Below are 13,552 nucleotides of genomic sequence, written 5' to 3'. Positions count from 1 at the left end.
ATCCTTGTTGGTGTGTCCTTGTTATTTACATGTACCAGTAAACCAAATACTTAGGGGATTATGCACCCTTTGTGTTTGTGATATCTCTTGTAGCGATCCATGCACGGGGCATACAATTGTTATCAGAGCAATTTCTCTTAATTGCGTGGTTTGGGTGTATCACACGAGTATTATAACTTGAACAAAGGATTTTTACATAAGTTTGACGTTCGTTTATGCCCAAACTTGACTCCGTAGCCTATCCTGACTCACTAAACACCCTCACAAGCTCTACACTCAAAACACAATCATAAGAAATGAGAAACTAAACCTTCTGGCCGTCACAACGAAGTTGTCGCTAGCGTTTTTGACGAAGTTACAAGTTAGGCGAAATTGTACCAAGCCAAGTTAACTTAGGCGAACTTAACCTCCTGTATTTGACTTAGGCAAAGTTGACGTTTTCATTTGACCAAGAGAAATGTGATCATTCTATTTGACTTGGCGAAGTTACGCACCTTCCCTTACTTTCCAAAGAAGGAAAACTTAATGAACGATTAGATTAAAAAAATATAATTTATATATAAAATTATCTCTAACAATGTCATCAATGAGTATTTCGAAACTGGTTAAACTGGAAGTTAAGTCGGGTTCTATTACTAAAGCTCCCAAACTGCTTAAATGGACCGACTTCGTACAATGGAAAGATAGTCAATTATATAAAAACCTACTCTTTGTATACGTACTTACACACACACACAATATCCTTATCTATACGTAGTTATCTTACGATGATCTGCCCTATGTTGTGCAGTGATGCAAACCAGAGCGATGCTATTCGTAGAAGACAGTTTTTGTAAGGCACCGTTACCGGTAGCCCTACTTTGGTGTTGGATTTACTCATAAACGCAGTTCTAAATATCAGAGTTAATTAAAACATTCGCGGAACATTAAAACTTCAACCATAAAATGTTACATAACCTTCACATCTTGTCTTATAAAACATTCATAGTCAATTAAATAAAACATAGTCTTTAAAACATCACAACATTTCTTCGAGATGCTAGTATCTTCGATTCCATGCCATGTATCTTCAATCACGCGAGCTGCCTCAACCTATTTGCCTGCGTGCATACTAAAAGTCAGCTACGCTGAGTGAGTTCTAGTTAATCACATAACTTACTTTACATACACATACACGTGCCCGTAGGTACGCATTACATACTTAACATGTCCATCAATCGTTCATACACATACATATCTAACCTTACGTTATAAAGAGCATTCGCCCTACATACCTCGGATATTATTAGGGTCCGGTACCCTCCATCCTCGGATATTATTAGGGTCCGGTGCCCTTCATCCTCGGATATTATTAGGGTCCGGTACCCTTCATCCTCGGATATTATTAGGGTCCGGTGCCCTCTCTTCCATACCTTTTTAACATACTTTTCTATATACATAATCGTAAGTTTGGCACATACACACATCATTCATTCTTCATATTACAACATACATATAACATCAACCATTTCCTGACAGTACATGCAATTCCGAAGATCGTTCATGTACCGGCAAGAAACCATTCATACATTTCACATAATACATATATGACATACACTTAGCACTTAGGATAAGTGTATTAACTAATCACATCGAGTACGCATACAGCCCCGAAAACGTAACAAGGAATAGGGCTAGAAACTCACCTGAAGTCGGTTACGTTCACCATTAATGGTTATTCCTTTCTTGAGCTGTGCACGACTAACTGTATAACAATTACACATATCAATTAACTATCACTATCTATATCGCGTTTCTAGTTTATTCATAACCCGCAACGAACGGGGGTCCGGGGGCAGCACCCCTGGCAGCAGGGTCTCGGGGCGGCAACCCCTAGCAGGGTCCAAGGGGCAGAGCCCCTGGCTGGAGTCGAGCTGCCAGGTCAGCTTGGAAAAATTTTATTTCCATTAACGGTCGTAACACATTTTCCATTAGGATTTTAATTTATTATTTAATTCGCTAACTCAAAAGTTCAAGGGCTTATTTGTAATTAATTCATTCTTTTAGAAGTCAAGGGACTGTTCTGTCATTCTGTTAAACTTCTAATTCGTTACTGGTTCATAACGAATTGGCTTATCTTAGCGAACTGGTCATTGTAGCGAATTGAACCCTCTAACGAACTGGTCCTTTAACGAATCGAACCAGTCCAGGTAACGAATTGGACCTTCTAATTCGATATCTTCTTAATGAATGACTATAACGAATTGGGGGGGTTAATTCGTTATCTTTTCCTTAACTCGATTTTAAGTTAAGTCATTTCCTAAGAAGGCTCCTCTTATTCTTTCTACGATAATCCAAACTGCAAGCTCCACGAGTCTGTCGGAACCAGTCGATTCTTGAGCCATTCGTTCTCCCCTCTCGGTTGGCCTTTGCCAGCCACTAGAGCAAGTAAGAGAACCTACAGTGAATGCCGCATATTTTTACTGGATTGTACACCTTTGTGTCTGGCTATGTATATGGATGTGCATAAAGAAGGGACGGGGCATCTCTATCCTTTTTTGGGGGAAGAGAGAGGGAAGAAGCTGCAGCGGCACCTCACGAACTTCTTACTGGAGCAGTACTATAGGCATTTTCGAGTGTTTGGATGCATGTATTTTGTTCATATTCGATCTGGACGCGAACTAAGGCTAGTTCGTTATTCTTTCCTTAGCGAATCAGGTGACGAATTACTTCTAATTCGTTAACTCTCCGTTAGCGAACTAGGGTTAGGTCAGAGAATGTCAGAAACATTCTCTGACGCTTTTACGGCGCCGTCATCGCCGTCATCGCCGGAAAACCGCGTTTCGCCGGAAAAACGTGTTTTAACTCGTTTTTCACCGTTTTTCGTCCCGTTCGATCCAGATCTGAGCTAGGGTGATCCCTAAGCTCATCTTAAGTTCGGTTTATACCTGATTCCATCCGGATCTCGTGACTTAAACGGTTGAACGGTGTCGGCTCGTAGTTTCGCGATTATATCTAACGGGTTTAAGTTAATAAACATCATACTAGTATTACCTCGGGTCGGTGCTCGGTTTCCTTCTTGGTTTCGGCTAGAGAGAAAAGGGAGAACTAGAGAGAAGCTCAAGTGTGTGTTTTGGGTGGTGTATGGAATATGTGTGAAAATGAAGTTAAATGGTGATTAATGGTTTATATATTTAGGGATCATGGGCTTAAGCCCATGGTCTTTCCCTTCTTTCTTTCACAACCCAAGTCAAAACCCATATCCATTTACCCAACACTAGCCCAACTCATGTTCTATTTATCTAAACCGATAACGACCCACTATAAAATAGTCGAAATTTATTTTATTATTATAACCAAATGTAGGATGTTACAAGTCTTCCCTTCTTAAAGAGGTTTCGTCCCCGAAACCTAACTATTACATAAACAAATTCGGGTAAAACTTGCGCATCTCATCCTTAGCTTCCCAAGTAGCATCTGAACCCTTGCGATGCTTCCATATCACTTTCACTAAAGGTATAACCTTGTGACGAAGCTGCTTCTCCTTGCGGTCGACTATCTCGATCGGTTGTTCAATATAGTTCAACCGTTCATCAACTTCAATGTCCATTAATGGCACATGAGACGTGTCATCAGCTAGACATTTCCTTAGGTGAGAAACATGGAAGGTTGAATGGATTCCTTCTAACTCTTCTGGCAAGTCTAGCTTATAAGCCACTTCACCTACACAGTCTAAAATCTTAAACGGTCCAATGTACCTTGGACTCAACTTTCCCCTCTTCCTGAAACGAATGATTCCTTTCCAAGGCGAGACCTTGAGCATCACATTGTCACCAACGTTAAACTCAATCGGTCGTCGCCGCTTATCAGCATACGACTTCTGTCTATCTTCAGCAGCTTTCATTCTTGCCTTGATCTGATCGAACTTCGAAGAGGTTTCTTGCACAACTTCTAGGCTTCCCATCTCTTTCTGACCAATCTCTCCCCAACACACCGGGGTCCTACATCGTCTACCGTAAAGCATCTCAAACGGTGGCATACCAATACTTGAATGGTAGCTGTTGTTATAGGAGAACTCTGCTAGATGCAGATGGTCATCCCAACTTCCTCCAAAGTCTAAAACACAATCACGTAGCATATCCTCAAGGGTTTGGATCGTCCTTTCAGACTGTCCATCAGTTTGAGGATGATACGCGGTACTGATGTTCAATCTCGTTCCCATATCTTCATGGAACTTCTTCCAAAACCTCTAAGTGAATCGAGTGTCTCTATCAGACACGATCGATAACGGCACTCCATGCTTGGCTACAACCTCTTTTATGAACAAATTTGCTAACGTTTCTGACGAGATGGCCTCTCGTATGGGCAGAAAGTGAGCACTTTTGGTCAAACGGTCCACTATCACCCAGATGGTATCATGATGCTTAGCTGTACGAGGTAGCTTAGTTATGAAGTCCATGGTGATGTGTTCCCATTTCCATTCTGGTATCTCTAGAGGCTGCATCTTTCCATAAGGTTTCTGGTGCTCTGCCTTGACTTTCAAGCAAGTTAGGCACTTACCGACATAATCTACTACATCATTTTTCATGCCTGGCCACCAGTAATCCCTTTTTAAATCTTGGTACATCTTCGTAGTTCCTGGATGAATCGAATATCTTGACTTATGAGCTTCATCTAAGATTCGACCTCTGAGATCCCCATGGTGTGGTATCCACATACGGTCGAACCTAGTCTTAACACCATAAGTGTTTTCCATCAACTCGTCTTTCTGACCGAAAATCCTTTCTTTCTTCACTAGCCCTTCATCTACCAACATTTCAGACTGTACTTTGATGATTTCATCAAACGGACTTGAATTCATAATCAACTGGTATGACTTCACTGTTGCAAGGACTTCCTCGTTCTTACGGCTTAGCGCGTCGGCGACCACATTAGCTTTACCAGGATAGTACTTAATGTCGCAGCCGTAATCCTTAATCAACTCCAACCACTTTCTCTGCCTCATGTTCAATTCCTTCTGCTCGAAGAAGTACTTTAAACTCTTATGATCTGTGTAAATGGTACACTTAGTACCATACAGATAATGTCTCCATATCTTTAAGGCATGCACTACTGCTGATAGCTCTAAATCATGCGTCGGATAAGTATTCTCATGGACTTTCAACTGTCTAGACACGTAAGCTATCACCTTTCCTCGTTGCATCAACACACAACCTAACCCACGATGCGAAGCATCAGTACAAACAACCAAATCCTCGTCACCATCGGGTAGAGCAAGGATTGGGGCTTGCGTAAGTCTTTTCTTTAACTCCTGAAAAGCTTCTTCTTGAAACTTACCCCAACTGAATACTATCGACTTTCGGGTCATACCGGTCAACGGTGCGGCTATCTTAGAGAAACCTTCGATGAATCTCCTATAGTAGCCAGCTAACCCTAGGAAGCTTCGTATATCAGTCGGATTCTGTGGAGTCTTCCAGTTTGTTATCGCCTCAATCTTGGCTGCGTCTACGGTAATCCCTTCAGGATTGATCACGTGACCTAGAAATTGCACTTCTCGCAACCAGAACGCGCATTTCGAAAACTTAGCATACAACTTCTCTTTCTTCAGAGTCTCCAATACCTCCTTCAGATGCTCAGCATGATCAGACTCACTCTTTGAATAAATCAATATATCATCGATGAAGACGATAACTAACTTATCCAACATCGGCTGACAAACCCTATTCATCAAGTCCATAAATGCCGCGGGAGAATTCGTTAGACTGAATGACATAACAAGGAACTCGTAGTGTCCATAACGCGTCCTAAACGTTGTTTTAGGGATGTCTGCCTCTTTCACTTTTAGTTGATGATAGCCTGATCTGAGATCCATCCGTGAGAACCAACTTGAACCTTGCAGTTGGTCAAACAGATCATCAATCCTTGGCAAAGGATATCTATTCTTTACCGTAAGCTTATTCAACTCGCGATAGTCTATGCACATTCTCATACTTCCATCCTTCTTCTTCACGAATAACACTGGTGCGCCCCACGGGGAAACACTTGGTCTAATAAAACTCTTGTCGAGGAGTTCTTGTAGTTGGGACATCAATTCCTTCATCTCGGATGGTGCTAGACGGTAAGGCGCTTTCGCGATGGGTTGGGTTCCTGGTACTAAATCTATCTGAAATTCTATCTCTCGCTCCGGTGGCAACCCCGGAAGATCCTCAGGGAATACTTCTGGGTAGTCGCACACGATAGGAACATATTTCATCTCTTTCGACTCAGCCGTAGCGTTGACAACATACGCCAGGTAGGCACCACATCCTCGCTTTAACAAACTCTCGGCTTTTATCATCGAAATGACATTAAGCCCAGAACTTTCCTTATCACCATAAACCGTCACCGCACTACCATCCAGGGATTTTAACCTTATTATCCTACTCTTACATACTATCTGAGCTTCGTACTCAGACAACCAATCCATTCCCAAAACCACATCGAACCCTCCTAAGGTCATAACATACAGGGTAACATGGAACTCATGTCCCTCTAACTCTATCTTACAGTCCTTAATCATTTTCATTATTTTAACCGAAGTATCACTAGCAGTTTCTACTGTAAAGGTTTCAGACACTCGGCAACATTTCATTTTAGCTAATTTACTAAACGGTGTAGCTACGAAACTTCTATTCGCACCCGAATCAAATAATACTGAAGCAGAAATACCGTTTACTAAAAACGTACCAGTTACAACATCCGGAATCTGTTTAGCCTGTTCCTGGGTTAGCATGTAGGCTCTAGTCCTTGGCCTAGCTTGATCGGTATCCTTCTTTCCACTACCTCCAGCTCCACCATCAGTACACTCCCTTGCCATATGACCCGTCTTACCACACTTGTAGCATGCAGGTTTCACATCACACTCATTAGCATAGTGCCCCACCTTCCCACACTGATAACAGGCATTTGTCCCAAGCCTACACTCTCCGCCATGAGCCTTTCCACACTTGTGACACATATTCGAACCAGTGCCCCACTTGCACTCTCCTCCGTGCACCTTCCCACACGTCTTGCACGTCTTTCTCTCCCACACCTTCTTCTTCTTGTCCTTAGAGTCCCATAGCTGAGTACCCGGTCGTTTAACATTGACCCACTTCTTGTCTTTCTTTTCTTCTTCCACCACAATATCATCCACAGCCAGGTCTGCATAAACCACCTCTGCGAGCTCGACGGCAGAGTCAAAGGTAGCAGGTTTACTTGTCCTGACTAGCGTGCAGACTTTCTGCGGCAATCTCCTCACATAACACTTGATCCTCTTAGCCTCAGTGTTAACCATATCGGGTACCAACCTAGACATTCTGTTGAACTCGATAGTATACTCACGATGTGTCATCGTCCCGGCCTTCAGGTTCAGAAACTTCATCTCCGCCCTCTCAACTTCGGCGTCAGCACAGAACTTCTTCATAACTAACTCCTTCAGATCCTCCCACTTCATGGCCTTAATCTCATCCCGAGTCTTCCTTTGCTCCACACTTTCCCACCAATACATCGCCTCTTCTTCAAACGATTGGGTGGCATAACCGACAGCTTGATCGGGGCGACACTCGCTAATGTGGATAATTTTATCCATGGCGGTTATCCATTGAAGGTGGCGATTGCGTCTCCCAAACCAGTCATCTTCGGCGGGTCACAACCCTTAAAGGACTTATAGTTGCAACCACCTCGGCCCCTTTTCCTGTCATCGACCTTCACAGACTTAACCTCCCTCGATGCCTCTCTTTCTCCTACATCGTCTTCCCAACCACCTCCTCCCGCTCCTTTAGCTGTTCTTTCACGGCTTCCAGCAGATCTCTCGGGATTCAGGTTCTTCACAGCAGTGGCTACTGCTTGGACAATAGCTGCTTGGATTAAGTGATCTAGCTGAACCCCTTCATTGTTGTTAAGGTTTCCTCCAGCTGCACTTCCTTCTTCTTCGGTGTTGGAAGCTGTTTCTACCGAAGGTCGTTTGCCACGACGTCCAGTGTGACATCTGACCCGATCCGACCCGGCCCAGGTACCCGTTTCTCCGATCCGATCTATTTCTTTTATATTTATTTATTTATTTATTTTTACTTATATTTTACTTTTAATAATAATATATATTTTCCTTCCCGCCTCTTTCTCTCTTTTCCTTCCCGCCTCTTTCTCTCTTTTCCTTCCCGCCGTCCCGTCCCTCTTCTCTCTTTCCTTCTTCTTTTCCCTCTTGTCGCCGTCCCGCCCTTAAGCCTTGAACCTCTGTCCTTTGTTCCTTCCCGCCTAAGGTTGTCTGCGCAGCTCCACGCGCCAGACTCTTTACAAGGAAGCCTGCGTGAAGACCACCTGTTACTGCGATACGCGAGACGAACTGTCCCCGCAGCGCGCTAAGGATTTTAGTTCTTCCCGCGGCGCGCTATGGATACTGTTCTTCCCGCGACGCGCTAAGGAATATAGTTCTCGCGACGCGCTTAGAACTGAAGTTCTTCCCGCGGCGCGCTTAGAAATATAATTCTTCCCGCGACGCGTTAAGGTTGGTTCTGTCTGCCTTCGCGCTCGCGCACTTTTGCCTTCGCGCTCGATGCCTTCTCGCGTTTAACCCTTGAGTCTTTTCTCCTGTTTAATCTAGCCGTTTGCTTTTGTGATGTCTTATCTTCTGTGCTGTTGACCTAACCTGTCTTATGTCTGAAAAGTTACTTTCGGCGCAGCATGCGCACCAACCCCATTGGTTGGCAGAAAAAGTGACTGACATTATCTTTTGGAGATCTGCTTTTTCCATGCTTGACCAGTACCTTTATCTGACCCTCCCATGCCTTTTTACTGTTCCCTGTCAGCTTTTTCTCTTTTTCCCTGCTGCCATATCTTTTGATATCTTTTGCTTTTGGAATCTTTTACTTTTTGGAGATCTTTTCCCCTTTTCTAGGGATTGTGTCTCCTAGGGTTTCTCTATAAATAATAATGTTAATTTCCTAACACTACACACACAAAGCACTTAATTTAATCTCTCTTGCTCCTTGCCGTTGTTCTTCCTCTGCCGCCTCCTCTCTCCTTGCCTTCGTCTTCCTCCCTGTTCTGCCCTGCTTTTCCGGTAATATATATTATATATAATAATTTACTTATTAATTATGCTAACTTATAATCAAGACATTAAAACAAATCATTAAAACAATAATCTTTAATTATAGGTTAACCTTGCTTGTTTGGTTCTTGCTTTACCTATCTTCACATCGTTTATCAAGTGAGTAATCTCGTACCTAATCCCTTTTTATTTTTAATGTTTTGGGATGTTCATGTGTTCATACAAACTTAGAGTCTTAAACTTGTTTATGAACTTTAGTCGCGCAGTATCCCATGTGTTGAGGACGTAGACTTGGCTGTTTATTTGTATGTGTGGATCATTAACCGTCTTGTCGGTCTATTCCGCAGTTCTCATGGTACCATTAGATGAACACGGGAGAACTATCGTTTATGATTTTCTCTTTTGTTTACACATGCACAGTTTGTCTTGTTTGTGAGCTCAATTGTGAGCACTGGCAGTCTATGAATCTTAGAGTTGGTCCCGATCAGATTACACCCCTGTTGAAAACCAGACATACACATGTTGCGCGCAGATTTATTGTTATCTATGTATTGTATTAAACTTGATTTCTCACCAACACGCAAGTGTTTGACGTTTATTTTAACACATGTTCAGGTTTGCAGTAGCTGTTTTGGAGCTTGTGGACACGTAGGACGTTTTTACTTTTGGACCTAGATTAAAATGTATCAAGACAAGTTATTGTTGTTCGAATATTTTGCCTTATAATATATTGAATTATGTTGCTTTATGTTATCTTGTGTTATACTTTGCGCGTGCGCGAATGAATGTATTTATTAAATATTGACACCCAAATAGTGTCACGAGTAATGAAACAATATGTGGCGCCCCGATGTATAATCCGCCTTTGGTCGGGGTGTTACAGATTGGTATCAGAGCTCGTTGACTTTAGGATAGGTGGTTAGACGTAACGGCCTAGAATACCTAAGAGTCCCTTCTCGCGCATGAGAGAAATCTCATGTTTGCGCGCTTATTGTTAATTACTCGTTATTTATGAATATGCTCGCACCTGCGCAGTATATGATTTTATGTTTTATTCCGCGATATTTCGATTTTTATTGATTTTACTTACATATTCGTTTGTTGGGATTGAAAATCTGAAAAGTCATAGTGATACATGAATAGTTGATTTTCAATTTTCAATTACGATTATGTTCTGAGGTTGGAGACTTGAAAAGTCATGGTGATACATGAATTGTCAACCTCCAATACTCATTTTCTTGTATATTTTATATTGAGGATTGAAAAGTCATGGTGATACATGAATCTTCAATCTCCAATACTCGTTTACTAGTCATTTTAAATTGAGAATTCGGAAAGTCATGGTGATACATGAATTGTCGATTCTTGATTCGAATTTGTTACCTTTATTAAGTCTGCATTTAGGGTCATTTATTTTTCTTTAACTTTTGACAGTAACTGACTTCGCGAAACCAAGCTTTATAAAGTTATACTTTGCGATAAAACCAAGATATTAACTAAAATTAAAACTTTTATAGAATGCCTCCACTATCAGCTCGCCATCTTAGGAAGAAAGAAGCCGCGCGCAGACGATCGCAGCAACGTTCCCAGGAAATGGCCACCGCAATAGCCCAAGCTTTGAGCCAAAACAATACCAACACCCCCGGTTACAACATTAAATCCTTCAATGCGGGTAACCCTCCAAAGTTCACAGGTCTTGAAGGAGCCACCGTGATGCTCCAATGGCTCGAAAAGATTGAAAACACTTTCCTCCATACCCAATGCCCTCATGACAGACGAACCCTATATGCTTCCAGTGTCCTGGAATCTAGAGCGCTTACATGGTGGAATGGAGTAGCTCATGCGCGTGGCGCAGAAGCTGCTTCTAGCATGCCCTGGGAGGAATTCAAAGAAATTCTGACGCGAGAATTCTGCCCTCCCAACGAAGTTAAGCGCCTGGAAGAAGAATTTTGGAATCTTAAGCAGTACAGTGGCGAAGCGCGCGAGTACGCGACGCGCTTCCATGAACTAAGCCTGCTTGTCCCTCACCTTGTTACCCCTTCACGCCGAGCAATCGAGAAATTCCTTGGGGGTCTCCCCATGGAAATTCAAGATTCTGTATGGGCCAGAAACCCAGTAACCCTCCCTGACGCTATTGAGTTGGCCGCTGTGCTCAGCGACAACCATGTCAGAGCAGGAACCTTGTTCCTGCGGGGAGCTGAGAAGACCAAACCCAACAAAACTGCCCCTGAACCAACAGAAACCAAACCAGAACCCTCAAACCATAACCAGAAACGTAAGCGCAGACAAGCTTACGCGCTTACCAACCCACCCATAGTCCAGCAACCTGCCTACCAACCTCTAGTATACGCCCCTCAACCACTGTCCGCCTACCCAACACCTCCTGTAGTCCACAACTATGCCTTAACCAATCCAGCACTCCCTGCCCCGCCAACTAAGAAACCTTACACAGGAAACCACCCCTTTTGCCCAACCTGTAGACTCCACCACCCACCTCAAGTCCCATGTCGACAATGTAACCGATGTGGCCGCGCTGGCCACCTTGCAGAAAACTGTAGAGTCCTTCCCGCCAATCCAATTGCGCCAACACCACCAGTCTACCCGCAGAACCCACAACCAACCTACCAAAACCCACGACCCAGATCGTGCTTTAACTGCGGTGATCCCAGTCATTTCCGGAACGCGTGCCCGAGACTACAAGTGCAAATCACACAAGCGAATCCGGTGAACCAGATTTCAAACCAAGTGACGCGTGGACGAGCTTTTAATATAACCGCGCACCAAGCGCAAGCGAATAATGACGTAGTTAATGGTACATTTTTACTTAACGGAAATTATGCTTCTATACTTTTTGATACTGGCGCCGATCGAAGTTTTATCTCTCGCGCCTTTGAGCAGAAGCTTGCGCGACCGCGCGATAATTTAAAAGAAAATTTTTCCGTTGAATTGGCTAATGGTGAAACTGTTTTAATTAGCTCAGTGATTAAAGATTGCACGCTTAACCTTAACGAAAACGATTTTCTAATCGATCTCATCCCCATGCCTCTTGGAAGTTTCGATGTTATTATTGGCATGGACTGGCTTTCGAAGAATCGCGCCGAAGTTATTTGCGCCAAGAAGATGGTTCGCATACCTCGAGAAAATGGTGATCTTCATATCTACGGCGAAAAACCCTCCCGCGGTCTTAAGCTTATGTCTTGCGCCGAAGCCCAAAAGCTTATGCGGAAGAAGTGAATTGCATTCTTAGCCCATGTGGTCAAACCTGCTGAAGAAAAGAAGAAGCTTCGCGATATCCCTGTTGTGCGTGATTTCCCTGAAGTTTTTCCCGATGATCTTCCTGGTATCCCTCCCGCTCGTGAAGTCGAGTTTCGTGTTGATCTTGTCCCTGGTGCTTCTCCCGTAGCTAAATCTCCTTACCGTCTTGCGCCCGCTGAGATGCAAGAATTGGCAAGCCAACTTCAAGAGTTGACTGCTAAAGGATTCATTCGCCCTAGCTCTTCGCCCTGGGGTGCTCCGGTGTTGTTCGTTAAAAAGAAAGACGGATCGTTTCGCATGTGTATTGATTACCGCGAGTTGAACAAACTCACCATTAAGAACCGGTATCCCTTACCGCGTATTGACGACCTCTTTGATCAACTCCAAGGTGCCTCTTGTTTCTCCAAGATTGATCTCCGCTCTGGCTATCACCAGTTGCGCATCCGCGATGAAGATGTTCCGAAGACTGCTTTTCGAACTCGTTATGGCCATTTTGAATTCTTGGTCATGTCCTTCGGTTTAACCAACGCACCCGTCGTTTTCATGGATCTAATGAATTGGGTGTGTAGGCCTTTCTTGGATAAATTCGTGATTGTGTTTATCGATGACGTTCTGATTTATTCTAAGACCAAGGCTGAGCATGAGCAACATCTCCGATTGGTATTGCAAAAGCTTAGAACCGAGCAGCTCTTTGCCAAGCTCTCCAAGTGTGAATTCTGGTCTGATGAGGTACAGTTTCTTGGCCATGTTGTGAACAAGATGGGTATTCATGTCGACCCATCCAAAATTGAAGCAATCAAGAACTGGTTAACGCCGACCACTCCTACCGAGATCCGTTCCTTTCTGGGCTTAGCTGGTTACTACCGGCGATTTATTTCGAACTTCTCAAAGATCGCTTTGCCTTTAACGGCTCTAACGCACAAAGGTAAACCGTATATTTGGGGCTCGAAGCAAGAAGATGCCTTTCTGACGCTCAAGCGTCTGTTGTGTGAAGCTCCTGTTCTTGCGCTACCTGAGGGTAATGATGATTTTGTCGTGTATTGCGATGCATCCAACCAAGGTCTCGGTTGTGTTCTTATGCAACGAGGCAAGGTTATCGCTTACGCATCAAGGCAACTCAAGATTCATGAAAAGAATTATACAACTCACGACCTCGAACTAGGCGCAGTGGTATTTTCCTTGAAGATCTGGAGACACTACCTCTATGGTACTAAGTGTATCCTCTACACTGACCATAAAAGCCTTCAG

The sequence above is a fragment of the Bidens hawaiensis genome, unplaced genomic scaffold (genome assembly GCF_021521415.1).
Source record: "Bidens hawaiensis isolate Kalapana, Puna unplaced genomic scaffold, B.hawaiensis_p1.1 tig00021843_1, whole genome shotgun sequence".
NCBI classification, from domain to species: Eukaryota; Viridiplantae; Streptophyta; class Magnoliopsida; order Asterales; family Asteraceae; genus Bidens; species Bidens hawaiensis.
Note: the sequence above shows the minus strand (reverse complement) of the source record.